Source organism: Hemiscyllium ocellatum, chromosome 17 (genome assembly GCF_020745735.1).
Source record: "Hemiscyllium ocellatum isolate sHemOce1 chromosome 17, sHemOce1.pat.X.cur, whole genome shotgun sequence".
Classification (NCBI taxonomy): domain Eukaryota; kingdom Metazoa; phylum Chordata; class Chondrichthyes; order Orectolobiformes; family Hemiscylliidae; genus Hemiscyllium; species Hemiscyllium ocellatum.
Genome location: NC_083417.1, coordinates 39,377,002 through 39,397,991, shown reverse-complemented (window position 1 = coordinate 39,397,991; position 20,990 = coordinate 39,377,002).

The following is a 20,990-nucleotide window of genomic DNA, read 5'->3' as shown; positions in this document are numbered from 1 at the left end:
GCAGATGCGGCGGAGACGAAGGAATTGGGAATATGCGATGGTGTTTTTACAGGGGGCAGGGTGGGAGGAGGTGGAGTCTAGGTAGCTGTGGGAGTCAGTTGGTTTATAATAGATGTCCATGTTGATTCGGTCGCCTGAGATAGAAATGGAGAGATCGAGGAAGGGGAGGGAGGAGTCTGAGATGGTCCAGGTGAATTTGAAGTCGGGGTGGTAGGTGTTGGTAAAGCGGATGAACTGTTCAAACTCCTCCTGGGAGCACGAGGCAGCGCCGATACAGTTATCGATGTAGCGGAGGAAAAGGTAGGGGGTGGTGCCAGTGTAGTTGCGGAAGATGGACTGTTCCACATATCCTCCACTGACACCCTCCTTCGACTGATTGAACTGGTCCTCACCCTGAACAACTTCTCTTTCCAATCCTCCCACTTCCAGTTGCTATGGGCACTCCCATGGGCCCCAGCTATGCCTGCCTCTTCGTAGGATATATTTCCCTCCCCTCCCCTATCAGCGTTCTGAAAAGACCACTCTCTCCGTGACTCCCTCGTCAGGTCCACACCTCCCCCAACCCAACCTCCACTCCCGGCACCTTCCCCTGCAACCGCAAGAAATGCAAAACTTACACCCACACCTCCTCCCTTACTTCTCTCCAAGGCCCCAAGGCATTCTTCCATATCCGCCACAAATTCGCCTGCACCTCCACACACATTATATATTGCATCCGCTGCACCCGATGTGGCCTCCTCTATATTGGGGAGACAGGCCGCCTACTTGCGGAACGTTTCAGAGAACACCTCTGGGACACCTGGACCAACCAACCCAACTACCCCGTGGCGCAACACTTTAGCTCCCCCTCCCACTCCACCAAGGACATGCAGGTCCTTGGACTCCTCCATTGCCAGACCATAGCAACACGATGGTTGGCGGAAGAGCGCCTCATCGTCTGCCTAGGAACCCTCCAACCACAAGGGATGAACTCAGATTTCTTCAGTTTCCTCATTTCCCCTCCCCCCACCTTGTCTCAGTCAAATCCCTCGAACTCAGCACCGCCTTCCTAACCTGCAATCTTCTTCCTGACCTCTCCGCCCCCACCCCACTTCGGCCTATCACCCTCACCTTGACCTCCTTCCACCTATCACATCTCCATCGCCCCTCCCCCAAGTCCCTCCTCCCTACCTTTTATCTTAGCCTGCTGGGCACACTTTCCTCATTCCTGAAGAAGGGGTTATGCCCGAATCGTCGAGTCTCCTGTTCCTTGGATGCTGCCTGACTTGCTGCACTTTTTCAGCAACACATTTTCAGCTCTGATCTCCAGCATCTGCAGTCCTCACTTTCTCCTAGAAACATATTCATGCAAGAATAGGAGTTGAAATATATTAGATATTGAAGAGTTAAATTTCTTGGATGCAGATTCAGTAAACATCTTTATTTCTTTGTCAAGAAGCAAGAAGATTAGCATAACAAGAAGGTATATACAAGATAACCTCATAAGAGTACCAAGAAACAAATGAGGGGGCTGAACCAATTTTGAAACAGGGTCACTACGACCGCAAGAAAATAAACAACTGCTGCTTTGCAAGTTGGAATTGTTAGCTGTCACAAAATCAATGCATTACATGTAATGTTACATAACTTTATAAATAACTGTATATTAGAGTTGATATTACAAATATTGGAACAACTGCTAGAAATTAATACCTTTTTTAAATATTCTGTACTAAGACATGAATTGAATGACTGAATTTGAAAAGTCACTTATAAAAAGCAAGTATATAGCAATTGTCTAGAAAGGGACATAACAATGGATATTGGAATATGGTCAATAATCATAAGAGCCCAAGGACAGGTGATATGGAACCTGGTAAACATCACGAGATAATGGGAGGTCTGAAGGTGGATCATGACGTTGTTCAACAGTGATCATATATTCACAGGACTGAATGTGTAGGTCAGAGGGATGTGGCAAGCACTAATGTCAATATTCCATGTAACCTTTGTAATGCTGTGCATATAAGTATCCAGAACTTTATTAGGAAAGGTACAGGGTCACTGACTCCCAATCTGAGTTATAATTAAAAGGTCACTAGGCCCCACATGAAAGCCAGATTCAGAGTGGTCTCAGGCTTATCCCACATATGTGGTAGAGAAGCTCCAAATAAAGATCAATTTGTGCTACTGAACATGGGATTCTGACTCCTCTTTAAAATTCCTGTCCAACAAGGCATGAAGATTAAGAGGATATTTGACTGGGGCATTCAAAGTCATTCTGGGTATAATAGATAAAGAAAACTGTTCCTGCTACTTGCAATGCTGCTTGCAAAACAAGAGGATGCCAAGTTAATGTGATTGACAAAAGAATCAACAGTGAGAACAAAGAAAATGGTTCCAATGCCATGTGTGGTTAGGAATGGGATTGCACTGCCTGAGAGTGTGGTGGAGGCAGGTTCAACGGAGACATTCAAAAGGGAATAAGGTAATTAACAGAAAAAAAAGTAGGGTTAGAGCAAAAGTTTTCAATGTGGGTGTTTCTATTCCCCTCATTCCAGAATTTTCTATGGCCTTCAGCTAAAGGGGTCATGAGATGGGTCCAATTCATCCGATGGGGTCATACCAACACTCTTTATGTTACCATATTGATGAGGTGTAAGGTATACAGCTCTAAGCACTTGCTGGAAGTTAAGGTGCCTGACTATCTGGCTGAAATTTCTCCAAATCACAATCCTGAGACCGATTGTAATTGGTTCCACCTAAATCTTTGTAATCTCTTTAATCTTGGTTTTCACTGTTCTCTGAAGCTGAAAGCTGCTGGCTGTAGGTTAATTTAGTTTGGCCAATTTTCTGTCAGGCCTCATTTCTCCAGCTGTGGGTCAATTTAGAATGTCCAATTTTGTGCAATTAGCAGCACTTGATAGAGAAAAACTCATACTGTGCAATAATTTACATAGTCCTTTCACGGTGTTGTCTGGTCTCATTAATTTCTTGGTTTCTGCATAGGAGCACTGAGTCCAAAGTTAGTTTCTGGATGAGTTCCTTCCTCCAGCAAACAAATTTAACCACGAGGGCAGTGAGGTAGCTCAAATCAACAGGATGTGGTGCCAATCAAATGAGTTGCTTTGTCCTGGATAGTGTGAAGCTCTTTGAATGTTGTTGGAGTTGCACCTATCCAGACAGGCTTTGGTGAGGCAAGAGTTGAGTTAGTCACTGCAGGTTTCCCAGCCAGTGACCTCCTCTTGTAGCTATTGTATTTTTATAGCTATTCCAGTTCAGTTTCTACTCAATGTTAACCTCATAATGTTGATAGTGGGTGATTCATTAATAAAAAGTGCCACTAAATGTCATGTGGAGATGGCTAGATTGCCTCTTATTGGAAACAGTCAATGCCTCGCATTTGTGTGGCACAAATCTTACTTCTGATTGGCCACAAGCCCTCTGGGCCACTGTCCACTCAACAGGAACTTTAGATTGTGGGACTTCCTGAAAAGGGGCAAATTCACCAGCTCTCCAACTTACAGGCGAGATCCCATTGCTTGCATTAAATACTACCCACTGTCTCAAATCTGCTCTGACTGAACCTTTTTATTGCTTGAATATTGATATTTCTCCAGAACTGATGTTTACTGTGATGGGATTGAAAACAAAGGGACTTACGAAAGGAGGATATGGAGAAGTGAGAAAAGTTACAGTACTCTTTCATGAGGTAAATTCAGATTGACCAGTGCTATCATAAATTAAATATCAGTCAACTAAGCTGCTGTTACTCAAATTAATGAATACAGTTATACACAATTGATACTCTTATGTTAATTTATTTCTGATAAACTGGTAATACTGGGCCACTCTCTTCAGCTGGGAGTCTATTAAGTTGCAGTCTGAAAAGCATGGTAAGTAATTTGCATGAGTTTGTCAATTGCTCTTCCAGACATAGTAACTAAATTATTGCCTATTCAATCAGAGCCCCCTTCCATACAGCTTAACAGTAGGTGCATCTGATGCAGGGTCATGTAGCTAATCACTCAAGTAGTTGTCAAACTATTTAAAGTAAGTGCAGTACAATTGCAACATTTAAAAGACATCTGGATGGGTATATAAATAGGAAAGGTTTGGAGGGATATGGGCTGGGTGCTAGCAGGGGGGACTAGATTGGGTTGGGATATCTGGTCGGCATGGATTAATTGAGTCACATCTCTATGACTCTATGACTCTATGACTCTACTGATTGTTTTTTGGAGTAGAAATTGGATCTGTTCAGGATAAATTATAACTTGACCAAAAGTTTCTAAAGGAATGTTATTTGATTATGTGGAATCTTCTCGGGCAATCCAAGACATGCCATTGACAAGAAAGTTGGGAGAATTGCATGGGACTGACAGTGAGGAGCTTCCTGATATTGTGAAGAAAACGTCCTATTTACCTAAAAAATGTTGACTGGTAAAATGAGATTGTCACTAGTGAGCAGTAAAAGGTTCATTTGCATGTATTAACAACCTCAATATGATATCATCTCACCTCATTAGTATTCAGTTTCCCATTTTCCAAATCGAGATAAAAATTAAACAGCAAAAATTCCCAATGTGAAAGAGTGGCACCTGACAAATGGAGTCCAATTGGCTCAGTTGGCTGGACAGCTGATTTGTGATGCAAAGTGATGCCAACAGCTTAGGTTCAATTCCTGCTCTGGCTGAGGTTCCCATTGAAGAATTCTCCTTTTCAACCTCTTCCCTCACCTGAGGTATGGTAACCCTTAAGGTAAACCATCACCAGTTGTCTCTCTCTCTCTATCTCTCTAATCAAACAGCAGCCCTGTGGTCCAGTAGGGCTATGGTGATTTTATCTGGCAAATCCAACTCATTACTTGCTCCTGTGAACCTCTACTAGTTATGAAATCTCAGGGCATGCTCCATGGACAGCGACAGGCTTAGCACCAATTAGCAAACCAAGGGATGTGGGGTCCTGTTGGACAAGGGGTGCATTAAGGCTAAGGAAATAAAATGAATTCTGCAGGGCAGCTGAAGACAACAAGTGCTTGGCTGGGTTCAGGGTTGGGGTAAAAGATGATACCAGAGCTAGGAATATAATGAACAGGGCACCACAGGGGCATGGTGTAAAAGTAATGAAGTGAGTTCGGGAAGACAGTGTGAGTAAACTCATTAGGGCTCATTGAAATTCTTCATGAAATTCACCAAAAGTGACATTTAGCCAATTCCTTGTTGTGGAAATAACCATTTTATCTGCTTTTTTGAACTTGTGCAAGAGCCAATTTAATATTTTGTCATACTGTTCCATTTTATGCTCTCTTTAAATTTGTTTTCTTGATTGAACACACAGTCCCAGACCCCTTCACAAAAGAATCAGAGGCAACATGAGGAAAGTCTATTTAAATATTGACCAGTTGGAATTTGAAATGCACTGTCTTATAGAGTGATGGATGCAGGTTCAACAGCAAAGAATTGGAAAAATACTTGAAGGATAAAAACAATGATGGGACGGGGAAAAAAATCTTGAGAGTGATTGAGTGAAAATAGATTGCCTTTTCAAAGAGTCAGTGCTGACATGATTGTCTCAATGACCTCTTTCTGTGCAGGACAGATCTATGATTCTGTCATTCCAGAAAAGCTTAATAGCTCAAGAATTTTGCCAAGTATCAACTGAGGGATATAGACTTTCTTTATAACTCATAGAAAAAAAAGCTGAAATTAATGTGACAAGAAAAGGAGGCAAGAAGAGAGCTCCATTCTGAAACAACTGTGGTGTTTCAAGAAATCTATTCAGTTTTAACGTATTCATTTGATATTGGGTGATCTATACCTAAACTAAATTTAGAGAAAAACATGTAATATTAACACAAATTGACAAGTGACTGTCACTCGTTGACTTATTGAGCTTCAAAAAGTTGCATAGATTCCTTTCCAATAAGCTGTCTCATTTTTATTCACAAGCAGTTGTTTTAGGACAGGTATATGAAGTAGTGCATGGTCAGATATTAAACAATATGATATGACCGGGCATTTCTGTTCAGTTGTTGCTAAAATATTTTGAATTTTCTTGAATTTTTGAAAAATCCCTCAGGTGATCAGATAGGCTTTCAGATGCCAGAATGTTCTGTTGAAAATAATTCTGAAGAAGAATACTGAAAGTGGTAGTGGCTGTCTAGACATATGTGCAAAATAGAGGATGGAATGTCCTGTTATTAATGGCAAAGTGACATCTAGGTCTAATTATCTCCAAGAGAATCATTATATTTTCTGGAGAAATAGTATTCTGCCAGTAGACAAAATGTACGCTGGATAAAATCTAATGTCTGGGGATTATTATTTCTAAAGGTTAAGAATTTCTAAAAAAAAAATCACTCTACCTAATTTATAAAATACAACATAAATCTAAATAATGATTATGAAAAGGTCTGCCATTATAGGAAGGACAATTTCTGAATATTTGAGGCTGCACGTTGGCTGCAAATGTTTTTGTTGGGTTTAGCCACCTACAGAACACAAACAGAATTGATCAATACTTTTAGTGGGAAGTCGGGTAGAAATAATTTCTAATGGAACACAGAAAAGATCCGACATAGATCCATAATAGCTCTCTCTAAGAGCTGTAGCTGCTGGTTAACCAGACAACTGTGGCTATTTTAAATTAATGATGCATTGACTTTAATTCTTTACTTTCTGCCATTAATTGCCTGTGAGCCTTAAAAAGTCTCAGTGCATCTGTCTAGAATGTATCATTTGGTGTCTGGACCCAAATATAATCCAGAAGAAGGTTCCTAATCTACAATTGAAAATCCTAGCAACCGAGTCACGAAGTCAGTGGGTGATATTTAATGTAAGTGCATTGCCCACTGACTGTGATAATGCTGTATATCTAAGACCAATCAAATATTTAACCAGACAAAAGGTTATTGAATCTTTTCCAGGCCCAAAGACCCTGGGGGTTGAATTCCAACTGCAGAGATCTACTGGTCCATCGGAGACCATCAGTTCTGCATTGCTCAGCAGCACCAGCAGGGAGGTAATAGCTCCACTCACTGGTTTGCCTGAGCCCCATTTGATAATTATTAAAGAGCCCACTTTACCACCAGAGCCATGAATTTGGAAGTTCCATGTTTGCCGCTATTGGAGCCATAGGCTCTGGGCCAAGTTGTAAGGTAATTCAGGACAAGCTGTTACATTTTGGCCAAGACTCATATGCATCAAATTGCAGCTGGCAGCTACCCACTGAGGGAATTTTCGCCATCTTATTTCTCAGTCAAGAAGAGGTGAACTGGATTTTAAATAAGACAAGCTAGGGTTTTAATGATATGAAAATGAATGGAATTAAGGTAGTCACTGCTCAATGTCAAGATCCTAAAATTATCATTCAGTGAGGGAAATTGAAAACACTTCTCTCAATGTTGGGAGTCGGATGTTTTCTTTTCACCATATTTTCTCACCTTTCTCACCATTACTCAGAGCATATCAGAAAGAGGAAAATTCTAACCTCTGTTTGTCTCTCCATTGATGCTGCCTGACCTATAGAATACTTCCAATATTTTCCTTTTTTTGTATCAGATTTCCAGCACCTCCAGTACTCTGTGTCTATTGTAATATAATTAATGCTGCATTCTGCTATAGGCCAGCACTACTGTGAGATGATGTATTTCTGTGGGACCTATTGACATTGGGGAGTTCTATAAAATTAAACTGAGATAGAAAGCAACAGGGAAAAAAGATTAAAAGAACTCTCCAACCACTTGTTTCAGATGAAACTTGTATATACAGAATAATGACACAACTTTCTCCTTGATGAAACCCTGCTGCTTGTTCCCAGCAATTATTTTGCTTTGACTTAAGATGAGGAAAGTGACAAGAAATTGTGAGACCAACAAACAGCACCACAGCAGGAGAGCAACCATAGAGAGTGTAGCTGTGAAGAAAGTGAATAGTTGTCATATGGTTGAGTTTAACGGGGGAGGGGAGGGGGAGGGGCATAGAAACATATGCAGTACAAGATCAAAACAGTTTCAGTGACATAAAAATCTAAATCTTCAACACTGCTACTGTCACACTATAAACTCATCTACAGTGCACAAAATAGAAATGCCTCTGCAGTCAGGAAATGTAGGAAGAAAGAGAATGTTAGTTTTACAATAAATTATTAGTGGAGTCTGGAGTGAAGATGTTTTCTGGAGTTAACAGCATTATTGGTTCTCTGAAATGTTTCAGCTAAGTTGCCCAAAGACATTGGGGGGAAAGTTGATCTCCCATGCTGGCTTCTGAAACTGCTTAAGCTAAGAACTCATTCAGAATATGTGTTTCAGGTTAGATTAAGAGTTGGGCCAATGTAGCCCCCAAAGACCATCAGAAAGGTACAGGTCTCATTCAGGTGTTTCTGTACATATTACTCCTTAGTAACCTTTGCCAGAAATAAAACTGGAAAGTGCTGGAGAAACTCAGCAGGTCTGGCAACATCTGTGGATATGATTTCTCTTCAGAATAGTCTGTTGCAAAGTGTGTTTAAGGGTATTGATATGGATAAGGCAATTTTGGTTTGTCCAATGTGGCCACGTGTTACAGATCACTCAGGGACTCCGAGTTGTGGTGGCTACATGCACTTTACCATGTAAGTTGTAGTCTTGATTTATGGATAGTGATAGGAAAAGCTCCAACAATTTGTCCATCACATGGCTGCAGGAATTACGCCGGCTCATGCTGTCTGACATGAGTGTGTGTTGGAAGGAATTGCAGCTTGATAAGCAATCTGTTTGGCTGTGGTATGAATGTATTTTCCTGGGCCATCAAATCCTGAGGTGACACTCTAACCCAGAGCTTCTGAATGAGTGGAAAGGGTGCTACCCCCAAGGCACACCAATTCCTTAAGCTTTGCCAGTAGCGATGGCTAATCATTGGGCAACTGAGGTCCATGATTATTTTGAAAGTTGAAGCAAATGTGGAATATTTAAGTGAGTCTGTAGCCTGTACACAGTTGAACTTAGTTAGTGAATTATCAAGGTTTCTAAATCATTGGGCTGTCATGTTTTGGCCAGTAACATTTTGAATAGCTAGAAGAGTTAATTGGGAATGTTGTCCTTACTATTTATATGCCTTAAATTTGAAATTGAAAGCTTGTTTCATCAGATTAGTCTCTCTGAAATGGACTGTTCCTTCTTTCCTGTATGATGAGTTTCAGTATAATGTAACTGTCTGTATGGAGAGACCTTGCGTGTGGAATTGTTGTGGAACAGCTGAGTTTGTGCCTTAGTATTACCTAAAGTTTCTGACATTTATAAGATGCTGGAAATGAACAGTTTGTGCCCTGTATATTCAGCCAATACTCCACGGATGTTTAAGTTTGCTGTGATGCACGTCACTGGGGGTTTCATGGACAGAGGGAACAAAAGGAAAATGGAGACAATGCTATCTTATCCATCAGTAGAGTATGAATACATAAAAGCAGAGGCTATTTTTGCACAATATGGATGTTAGGTATAATTGGAGGAGGCTAATTCTCTTCCTAAATGTTCTACCAAAGACTGTCTTTCATTGTCCGTCTTAAAGGGTAGAACAGCAAGGTTGCTAATGAGAAGATATGCATCCAAGTAAGTCATTGAATAGCATAAATGAGAAATATTATTCCAATAGTGGAAATAATTGTGAAACTTTTCTGTATTTGTGAATAAATGTGTATGATTTGTTTTACCTTTTGAAGCTTGAAGCTTCCTTAGGTTTTTATTGTATGAATAAAAATTTGCTAAATAATTAAGTTAGGAACTATTTGAAGTTTTGAAGTTTTTATTTCTAAGACTGCTATGTTCAGCTTTGCAGGTACAGTAACAGTAAGAGTGCAGAATTTCGAAGTATTAGATCAGTCTCTGTATTATTAGAGCTCTACTAGTTTGATTAATGTAACATGCAGGAGACACGGTACTTATTTTAATTATTCCTATTCTTGCTTAGAAAGATCCAATTACGCCTTTAGATCTTTGCATAATTTTAGAATATTTGGATAATAGGATTCCAATCTTCTATCTTAAAGTAATTGTGTGCCTTTTGTGACTTTCTTTTCCAGATTAATTAGTTGAACTTTTGAAATATACAACTAGAAGAAATTTGGTCTAATTTATTAGTGTGCACCCTGTAAAAGTACCTAACAGTAACTTATGTGAGCTGCATAAGCATTCATGATTGCCAAATGACAAAGTGAAAAAATTAGCGTTAAAAAATGTAACAGCTATTACACTTCGAGGCCCTTTCATACAGACAGTAGTTATACTGTAATGTCTGTTAGCAGTACAAATATTCTGGGTTTTGGAGGGCAGGAAAAGTGACTTTTCTGAATGTACTCAGTGTCTAGGTTCTACACCTAATCTGTTCTTTGGGTCTCAGGCTGATTCCATTTCCATCTGGTAGTGCAACTCGCGAATGATCATCAATGATCATCATCAATATGTGGATTTTTTTTGGGGAGGGGGGAATGGATTACTGTATCATATTACAAGTCAGTTGGCATTTAATCTGGAGGGAAAAACCTGCAAAAAAATTAATATACTGGTCATCCTGGAGCACTGTTCTGAAGATACAAAACAATCAGATGTCATTTGTAAGTTTTACCTATTTTTCTTTCTGGGCTTGATAGTTGGCTGGCCAACAGTGATAAGATGCCAGGAGCAGCCATAGTTAGTTTCTAGTGGGATCAGATTAGCTGACAGCACTACCTTTGTAGCAGTGGAAATAAGAGATTAGGAACACTACAACTAGTACCAGAGAAGAAATGAAGATGAATATTAAACTGAAGGTATATGGGCATTTTGGTTGGATATGGCTTAGAAACCCCAACTAATGTGGTTTTGTATAATGTTTTTGGTTCGGAAAGGGTTAATGATTAATGTATTAACTTCGCCCAGTATAACAATGTCATAAGAACATGGTGGAAAGAATAATTCCCATCACAAAGAGGTAGACATATCATCTAGAACACCTCATAGTCTTAGTAACAATGTCAATCATGCCAATGTAACTGGTTCTATCATGTAATAAACTGCAATATACTGCATTTTGTTTAAGATTCTTCTCATTAGAAAATGTAGTAGTTTTCCTCTGCAACACTAGACAAAGCACGTCCTATAGATGCCAAACAAAAATGAAATGGTGGCAGAAAATTAGTCTTTACGGTGTCAGATAGTTCATCTAAATTGTTGAGCAGTGTTGAGAATTAAACATATAACTTGATGACCAGTGGTGCAGATTGGAATTTGATTTAGCTGCACCACAATAAAAGTAAACGTAAACTGAAAAATTGGACATCTTAGTGAACTGAGGAGAATTTGCCAGTCACAGCTTAAAGCAAACAGTTTCTGGAGGCTGGAAGAGCTAAACAGTCCAGAAAATTCCTGAAGAGCAACAGTGGCAAAATGTAACAAGATAAAACCTACTGTTAATGTTGAAAGCATTTCAGATCTGAGAACAGAAGTGAAGAAGTAAGTGTGAGATGGAAGCCACAGGGAGTTGGAACACCAGTCATAACTGAAATATACAAAGAACATCAAGGCCATAAGAAATAAAAACAGGAGTCAGTCATTTGGCCCTTGAGCCTGTTCTGCATTCATAGAACCAAGCTTCATCTGATACTCCTGACATCTAATTTCCCATGTTATGCACCAGACCAAACCCCTTAAAATATATTGAGAAGGTGGCCTAGACCCTAACATTTCCTTATATCAGAGGTAAGTATGAAATGCTGTGTTCCAGATACAATTCAATGGGTCAAACCACTTGATGTTAAGCAAAACTCAATTTATTCATTTTAGTTAAAATACAACAAATGAAAGAGGAACTTGGAATAACCACATTCTATTGGAAAACTTAACAGAATACAAATTATTTTACTACTAAATAATAACTGTTACAATAATAATATCCCATAAAAACACACATGGGAAAAAGGCAAATTCAGGGAAACTGATTATCTCATGTGCAATCCTATCAACAAGATGTGGGTGGGGGTCACAGCTGGGAGAGATTCACTGCCTTCCAACCCTGCAACAACTGTTGAAAGCCAACTCAAAATCCTGGATCTGTGAAAGATTGACCACACCCACTCAGGCTGTTTTTATTGTTCCAACTTACAAATAACCCAAGGCCTCACAAGTTGTTGATCTTCTCATAGACCGCTTGGCACTTGTCCTCAAATCTGTCTCTAAAAGAAACCATGACAAAACATACTTCTAAAATCAAAGCACCAAATCACAAAACCCTTGATTCCCCTTCTGACCATGAAAAATACATGAGGACTCTGCCTCAACAGTTCTCTGCGACAAGTAAAATTCTAAAGGCTCACAATGCTGCAAGAGAAAAAAAATTACTCCTCTGCTCAGACTTAAATTTGTGCCTTATCATTTTGAGATTATGCCCTCTTACCCTCAACTCTCCCATGAGTAGAAACATCTTCTCAGCATTGACCAGACATCTCAATTTCCTTGAGTGAAGAGGAAAGCTTTAAAAGTCACAGCAGACTGACTGGCTGAGAAGACCAGAAGAAGCTCAGAGCGAGTGATTCATCATAGTGTATGGGTACAGTAAATGAAATCAAAAACCACTAAGTTCTTAAAAATGGGGCCACGGTGCCGGGACCATTTTAAAGTCAGAAATAAAATAACATATGGACAATTGAGAAATCTAATTGAAGCATGAAGTAAGAGGCCACAACATCAACAAAAGATTCTCAATTGAAACAATGTTAAAAACAGGAAGAATTTATTAATGTTGCAGACTCCCAGGTTCATTCAGTGAAACCACTAAAGACAAAAATAATCTTTATTAAAACTTGAGGCAATAGGAATTACTAGCAGAACTGAAGACATGATGAACCATGTCAGAAAAACCATAAAGACAATGAGAATATACTTTGCAGCTGCAAGCATTGGCATTCATTCAGTAAAGCAATTAAAGAGGGAATTATTTATTTCATTGTAAAAAATAGAAGCCTTTCATTTTAGCCACAGAGGGTGAATATCTTCCATATTGACTGCCAAAGATCATGAAACTCTTCCAGTATATTATTACAGAAAAGCAGCATTATTTCACTTCAGAAATAAAAACATTTAAAGCAAGGTGAATGTCATAACAGAGATACATTGCAGAATTCAAGTTTTTAAAGTACGAAGAAATGGCAGCAGGAAAAATATTGCCAGGGAGTTTAAATTTCAGAGCTGAACCAATTAGAACACAGAACCGGGCATCTTGGAGAAAACAGTTCTTAAAATGCAGAATTGCCTTCATGCTAAATATTAAATCAAAAGAAGAATGCATAAACATATTCATTTGGACTTCAGCAAATGATATTAGAATTTGCAAGGTATGAAATAAGATATTTTCGTTGAACTTTTATGAGAGTTGAACATTTACTTTAATGCTGTAAAATTAAAACCATTGAAAGATCACACTTTATGACAAGAGCTCAGCATTCAGGAAATCACTAAGTAATTTTATTAAATTCCTCTGCAGATTAGTTGAGAAATTGCACCATGAAGCTTTGAAATCAGAAATCATAAGAGGCAAAATTTTAGAATAGCTGATGAGTCATGGTTACATTTATTACAATCCAAAGAAGATTTGAATTTGAATAAAATTATATTAAATTATAGTGCTGGAAGCAAAAATTAGAAAGCACCACAGAGAAATCCTGAGAGGAGAGGGACAACCTTATCACTGGACAGCAACAGAATCCATTTAGTGTTTAAGGTACAAAAACCCTAAAGACATGCATGGTAAGCCAGTACTGAGAATCAGTCACCCATCATATACCAAGAGCCAATGTCCAAGTTGTTGAACAAGGAAATCTCACAGGCACAAACAGTACCCATTTATTGGAAAGAATGCTATATCTGTGACTTTTTCAAGTATTAAAGCTGTCAGAACTAAAAGGAAATTTTAACCATCAGAATGGGAAAGATGTCTCTAGGTCATCAAAGCTAAAAAGTCAGTGAAGTAAGAAACTGAAGAGTTAAGATAGGAGTTACACTTCAGTGGAATTGAATATCTATAAAGGATATTGGTCACTATGCTTTGCTAATTATGATAAAATCTTTTGAAACTTTCACTTTTTAAAAAATATTGCATAATAAACTTGTGTTATTTTTTAAAAGATCACCAGCAGCCTCATGAGTATAATTTAAGTGATCAATAAAGCAGTAACCAACTTCAAAAATTAAACTCACAATCTTTCAAGCCAGTTTTCATGCAGGGATCTGACATGTATTATCATCAGCTGTGATCATAACAATACATCAGTATCAATAATTGTCAGAAGTTGGACATATTAGGAGTAAAGGCTTCTGTGAAGAGGCAGAGCACAAATTATCATAGGATTAGGGAGACATAATATTACATAAAGCATCATGATAAAGAAAGTTGTTAAGCTGTTATACCCCTACACAGCCAGGAGTATTCCACATCCTTTGATGAAATGAGTTCAGAAGCAACATGAGTTAAGTGACAAGAATGAGTATCATTTTCCTGGTGATGAGAGCAATCAAATGATGCATATTACTATTCAATAACCCAACAGGCCCATCAGTATTTATGTTTGCCTTACACATTTTAACAAGGCAAGCATGTTCCACACCATGTCTACTATAGATTAGAATTTAACAAATTATCTAAAAGAGAGCTTTCACTAAACTTGACACCAACAATGTGCTCTGGCAGATGCCATTAGATGAGCAATCAAGATTGCTTGCCACATTTTTTTGTGACACAACTTGAAAGATGTTTTCTTGAAAAGACTGCCATTGAAGATTCCTCAGTCGTTCAGCAATAATGTCCAATACTCTGTAGAGTTTATGTGATGACACATGGAACAGATTGATGCACACTGAGACAGCAGAGGAGCATTACCAGAGAGTCCTGGCTGTTTTAAATATTTAGAACTTCAACAACATGTGTGAATTTTCTAAGAAATCTAATCACTTCTTGCAACACCTGTCAACAATAATGGAAGATACACTAAAACAAAAGCTAAGATCTTTCCCAGTTGTCAAAGACTTTAGCTGGCAACTACAACTGAAACAGCTCCTCAAGAAAAGGCAAAGATGGCGTTGGATCCTCCAATGGGAAATTGTTTTCTGATCGATTAAGGATATGGAGATGAGCATGGATATTCTTGGCCACTATAACCCTTTCTTTTACAAACATTATTGGTACTACCATTTCAGCTAAATATTTAAGAGCAGCAGTCAGATGGATGTTGGAAACTGGTGTATTCTCATAGAATCATAGAATTGCTACAAGTGCAGAAAAAGGGAGAGACGGGGGAATGCAGTTCAATGGTCTCTGTCCACAGCAATTACTAAGAAGCACCTTTTGGCTTGTTAGGATCTGTTGCTCCTTAATCTTTCTCCACTAGGTACTTACACTTGCTTGCAGATATCACAGGGAGTCTGCTTCACACATGTAAATGCTCTTGCTTATTGATTACAAACATCCACTTACAACAAGGGAAATAAAGGGAAATGAATTGGATTTCTTTAGCTTGGAGTGTTGTCACTACAGAAACAAAGGACTACTCCTTCCTTCCTAGAGGTCTAATGGCTTCTCGCAAACATACAGACCCATAAGCTGTTCTGCTACCGTGGAGCTAACCTCATACTTGTTGACAGATAGATATCATCAACAACTAGTTACTAGTCCACAGACCAATCTGCTAATTGTTGTTGGCTGCATCCCTCTTATTATGCATCCCTGGCTCCAGCTAATCTGTAGTCACCTCCCCTGCTGCTTGAGCAAACAGCAATGTAAACAGCATTTACAATGTGTCTGATAACTTGATTTTAAAATGTTTTGCAATCCTTTCCACAATCCTTGGTTTTTAAAGCAATCCTTTTCCTATTTCAGTGCACAGAAGTGCAGAAAAATAAAAATCTACAGTCTTTACTCAGCACCTTTTTGTACCACTTACCTTGCACATATTTTGGAATACAGAATTCAGCTTTCCAGTGGATGTGATAGACTACACTTGATGCACAACTTGGTTTTGCTTTTTGTGCCTTGGCTACATTGTCAATGAGCTTTATTGCACTTAAAGCCTGCAGATGCTGTTGTCCATCTACAAGAACTTTGTATTTTTGCCATCCACTGGCACTGCATCGATGATGTGACCTTCCTTTGTTTCCACAAAGTCTGCTTGGAATGCTTCAAAAGGTATTGAGGCAATTAGCAACTCCATCATTTGCTCCAACAGTTCAGCTTCAAAAAAACCACACTTACTGTCTTTGTAACTTACTATTTGATCTATTGATTCTGAAGTGCGATGGAATCTTATTAACAGCTGCTTCTGTACTGTTGGAATTTTTGGATTGTTTCATTTTTCTGCTGTTCTTTCCCTTGGCTTTCAAGCTGGTAAGATCGTATTTTGTTGTTACTGAAATCCTAGATGCACACCTTTTAACAATATTCTTGTAATATCTAAATGTAACACAATGACGACATGCATTCAATTACTTGAAGATCTCTCTTGGCTTTATTTACAAACTAACAAATTACAAACTATTACCCACAATAAAGAACAATCTTCAGACATTGTCTGGGCTTCAGTAATAATGCTGAGAGCCTGTTGTCATGTGACAACATTCAGATATTTTGCTCATTTGCAAGTTGAGCTTGTAAAGGGATATCACTCCAAAGTGGTTGTACAACATTACTACCTTCTGTAATATGGAGGACACAGTGGTCGGTGGAGAGAAGACTGTGACAGACTGATCACCAACTTTATTTTATTGCCCTCTGCCTTCAAAGACACTGACAGGCAGCCATAAAATCTGCCCTTAAATCTTATCCGTGATTTACTATAGTGAAAGTTAGACTTGTATCTTTTGGATGCCTGCTAAACAACTCCAGTCTCAAATAAAATAATAATAAATCTAAATAAAAGGATGGATAGAGGATACATAGAAAATACAATATGGAAATGACCCATTCTGCCCAATCAGTCCATGCTGTCATTTCATCCTCCTACTCACTTCTGTATCCCTTTATTCTCCTTTCTTGTTGATGGAGTCTATTCTTTAAGGAATACCTCCAGTAGGAGCTTAAAAGGTGATCTTACAGAGGTTTATAAAATCATGAGGGGTATAGATATGGTGAATAGCAGGTGTTGTTGTCCATAAGGTGGGGAATTTCAAGACTATGGGCCATATTGTTAGGATGAGAGAAAAAAGATTTTAAAAAAAGACATGAGGGATTCTTTTATACAGAGAGTGGTTCATGTATGGAATGAACTTCCACAGGAAGTGGTGGATGCGGGTACAGTTACAATGCTTAAAAGACAATTCAATAAGTACATGAATAAGAAATATTTGGAGGGAAATGGGCCAAATGCAGGCAGGTGGGACTAGGTTGGTTTGGGGTTAAGGTTGGCATGGACTGTTTGGACAAAAAGGGCTGTTTCTGTGCTGTATGTCTCTATGACTCTATTGCATCGTAATAATTCAATAGTTTTTTTTAGAGTAGTCTAACATACTAACCGAAGGAATTGCAACAAATGTGAGTGGGAAAGAAATCACTTGGCAGTGATCCAAAGTTTCATGTTGACAAGAACTTGAACAAGTTTAATTGTAAATTTCAATTTTACACCCATTTTTATATATAAAGATACTGCCAAATATCCGATTAATACATTGGCCATCTTGCGCAATCCCATATGGTCTCAGTTGTACAAACGTACATTAAAACAGTTTCCATCAGTGCTAAATCTTGTGCTTTTTGGTCATCACTTTGTTTGCTTTTGGTATTGGTCAGTAGACAAAATTTATATGCACTACTTGTGACAAAGCAACATTTGAGTGCCACAATCATTTTGTGACATTAGTTTTATTAAGAAAGAATTCTTCTAAAAGACTGTGGACGTTTCATCGAGATAAAGGAGGAACACACATCCATCACATCGCATTTGGACGTCAGAACATCATTGCAAAAATAATTGGCTGAGAGCCACTTCAGGAACACAATGAGCCATCCTTACTCAATTCAGTTTAATATTAACACCTATTGAAGCTACACAGAATGCTATTTATAATGCAATGCATGAAAATACTTTGCAATATTAAAGTGCTTGATGATGCTGAACTAAGTACAAGGAATATTGATGACATTCACAAGAATCTGGCAACACACAAGAACTTTTATTCCACTGATTTGTGACAATCAAAACTGTTATGACAATGTGAACTATATTTAATCCATAGTTTATACATTCACCACATTACAATATTATGTTAAAACCTGTTTCTTTAAGACAGACACCATTCTCAAATGATTTTTGCTGCCAGTTGAATTTAGATAAAATGTTATCACTTTGCCTGCCTACCCTGCCAGAGGGAACTCTCTCTGAACTGCTTCTAAGGCAATTATAACTTCCTTAAATAAGGAGTTCAAAACTGCAAGTCATACTCTCGATGCAATCTCACCAATGCCTTGTACAACTATGAAACACACCATTCATTTGCCTTTTTAGTTGGTCCTGTACTTGTATAGCAACTTTGTGATTCATGTATCAGCACACTCACATGTGTTTACACCTCAGACTTCTGCAACCATTCTCCATTTAAATAATATGCTGCGTTTCCATTCGCCCTGCAGAGTGGGCAAGTTCATACTTTCCCACATGACACTCCATCCACCAGGCCTATGCCCTCTCACTTAACCTATCTACTTCCTTTTGCAGAATGCTTATGTCCTGATTATAAGTTGGTTTCCAAACTAGCTTTCTATCATCAGCACATTTAGAAACAATACCTTCAGTACTTTAATGCAAATCATTGGTATAATTGTAAATTGTTGCGGTCTAACATTGATCTGTGTGGCACTGCACATGTTACATCTTGTCAACTTGAAAACTACCCTTTTGTACTCCCAAAATCAGTGAAGCTCTTCATGCTTTGAATCATGACAGATCAGACAATTCTGGCTAAATTTGTTGAACATGTGCTTCTGGGAGTACAATCTCTTTAAAATCAGGTGGCCTGCCAAACCTTTTCAAGGAAAATTAAAGAGCTTTCCATTTTCTGTTGTCATCAAGTGTGCAATGATTTTAAGTATTTGAAATCATCTTTAAAATCACTTTGGTCCCATACAGTTGTGGCCTATGTATGGTGCTCACCATGCCCAATTTCACCGCACACCTGCTGAAATCTCACCTCCAGTTCAAATTCTTTTTTCTTTTGCTCTGGTCCACTTTGCAATTCATCAGAAAGAAGACAATCAAACTGTGGATTACTAACAATCACAATAGCATCAAAAACCAATCAGTGGCCTCAATGTTATAAACTATTACAGTGCCAGCAGGCAATTAGTTCACATCATAACTCATTTATGACAACCTTAGCATAACTACTTCTGTCAATCCCCCAGCTGGTCTTCAACAAGGTTTTATGCATGTGTTAATGTATCAGACCATATTTTGTTTGGCTAATTCAAATTGATTTGCAAAATTATGCAACAAGGAATGTGAAGAATAAAAGGTTTCCACCTCTTTGATAGCCTAATGAGTTACAACTTTGACTAAACCACGACAAGCACATGGATAACATTTGAATTTAATCCCTCAATAAGTCCTGTGTGATGAAATGATCCATCTGTATCCTTGTTTTGGCTTGAACATTCCTGCAATCGGTGGCTGGTTATATTTTTAAAACAGGTAACCTCAAGAAATGCTACATAGCAATATTCAGTTCTGCCCATAATTTGGAAGGGGCTTGTGACAAGATTTTCAATAGGACAATTTGGAGGGTCACCGAATACAAGTTCAGAGGTTACCAATCTGCCAAAGGAGACATTCAAGGACAGAAGCTGAAATCATGTGACACAGTTCTGCCGTTAACTGTGCTGCTAAAGGCAGTGGAACAAGATGGGTTTTATGTAATAAGGGCTCAGAGCTAAGTCCTAGAGCATTTGAACAGTTCTGCATGTAACAAGCACCCATGGGAGTTCTGAGCTGTGGGAGTGGCGATGGGGGGGGGGGGGGGGGGGGGGGGGGGGAGCGTAGCTCAAAACAAGCTGTGCCACTAAAAGTTCAGAACAGCTGAAAGTTCACAAGTACTATTTTCTAGATGCAAGTGAGCAAGATTAAAGTTTAGGGAAAAAAAAACTCAAGGGCAATTTTAGCTTAGTGAAGCTTTCTCTAAGTGAAGAGGTGGAGGTATACTGGAGTGCAGTTTTGGAGATCAGGGAAGCACAAACCCAGAAAAGGAGGGTGGTCAACTCGAATGGGAGCAGTCACTGAGGGAGTCAATGGCATCCAGGACCAAACATTGAGCACTGAGTTCAGGAGTTGGAATTCTATGTTACAACTGTACAAGACATTGGTAAGGCCACATTTGAAGTATTGCGTGCAATTCTGGTTGCCCTGCTGTAGGAAGGATGTTATTAAACTGGAGAGGATGCAAATAAATAAGATTTACAAGGACGTTACCAAGACTGGAGTGTATGAGTTATAAGGAGAGGCTGGATAGACTGGAAGATTTTTCCCTGGAGTGTTGAAGGCTGATGGGTGACGTTATAGAGGTTTTTAAAATCATGAGGGGCATGGATAAGTGAATAGTCAAGGTCTTTTCCCCAGGGTAGGGGAGTCCGAAATTAAAGGGATTAGGTTTATGGTGAGAGGGGAAAGATTCAAAAGAGACCTGAGGGCCAACTTTTTCATACAGAAGGTGGTGTGTATATGGAAGGAGCTGACATAGGAAGTGGTAGAGGTAAGTACAACTGCAACATTTAAAAGACTTTTGGACAGGTACATGAATAAGAAAGATTTGAAGGGATAGGACCAAAAACAGACAAATGACTAATTCAGTTTAGGAAACTTGGTTGGCATGAACAAATTGGGCCAAAGGGTCTGTTTCTGTGCTGTATGACTCTGTGACTTTAAATGGTTTTTGAGTCGAAGTTTCAAAACCAGATCAGCAAAACTGAAAAACTGTAATCCCTCGTGAAGTTTAATAAGATTTTATGATCAACCATGTCATCAATATT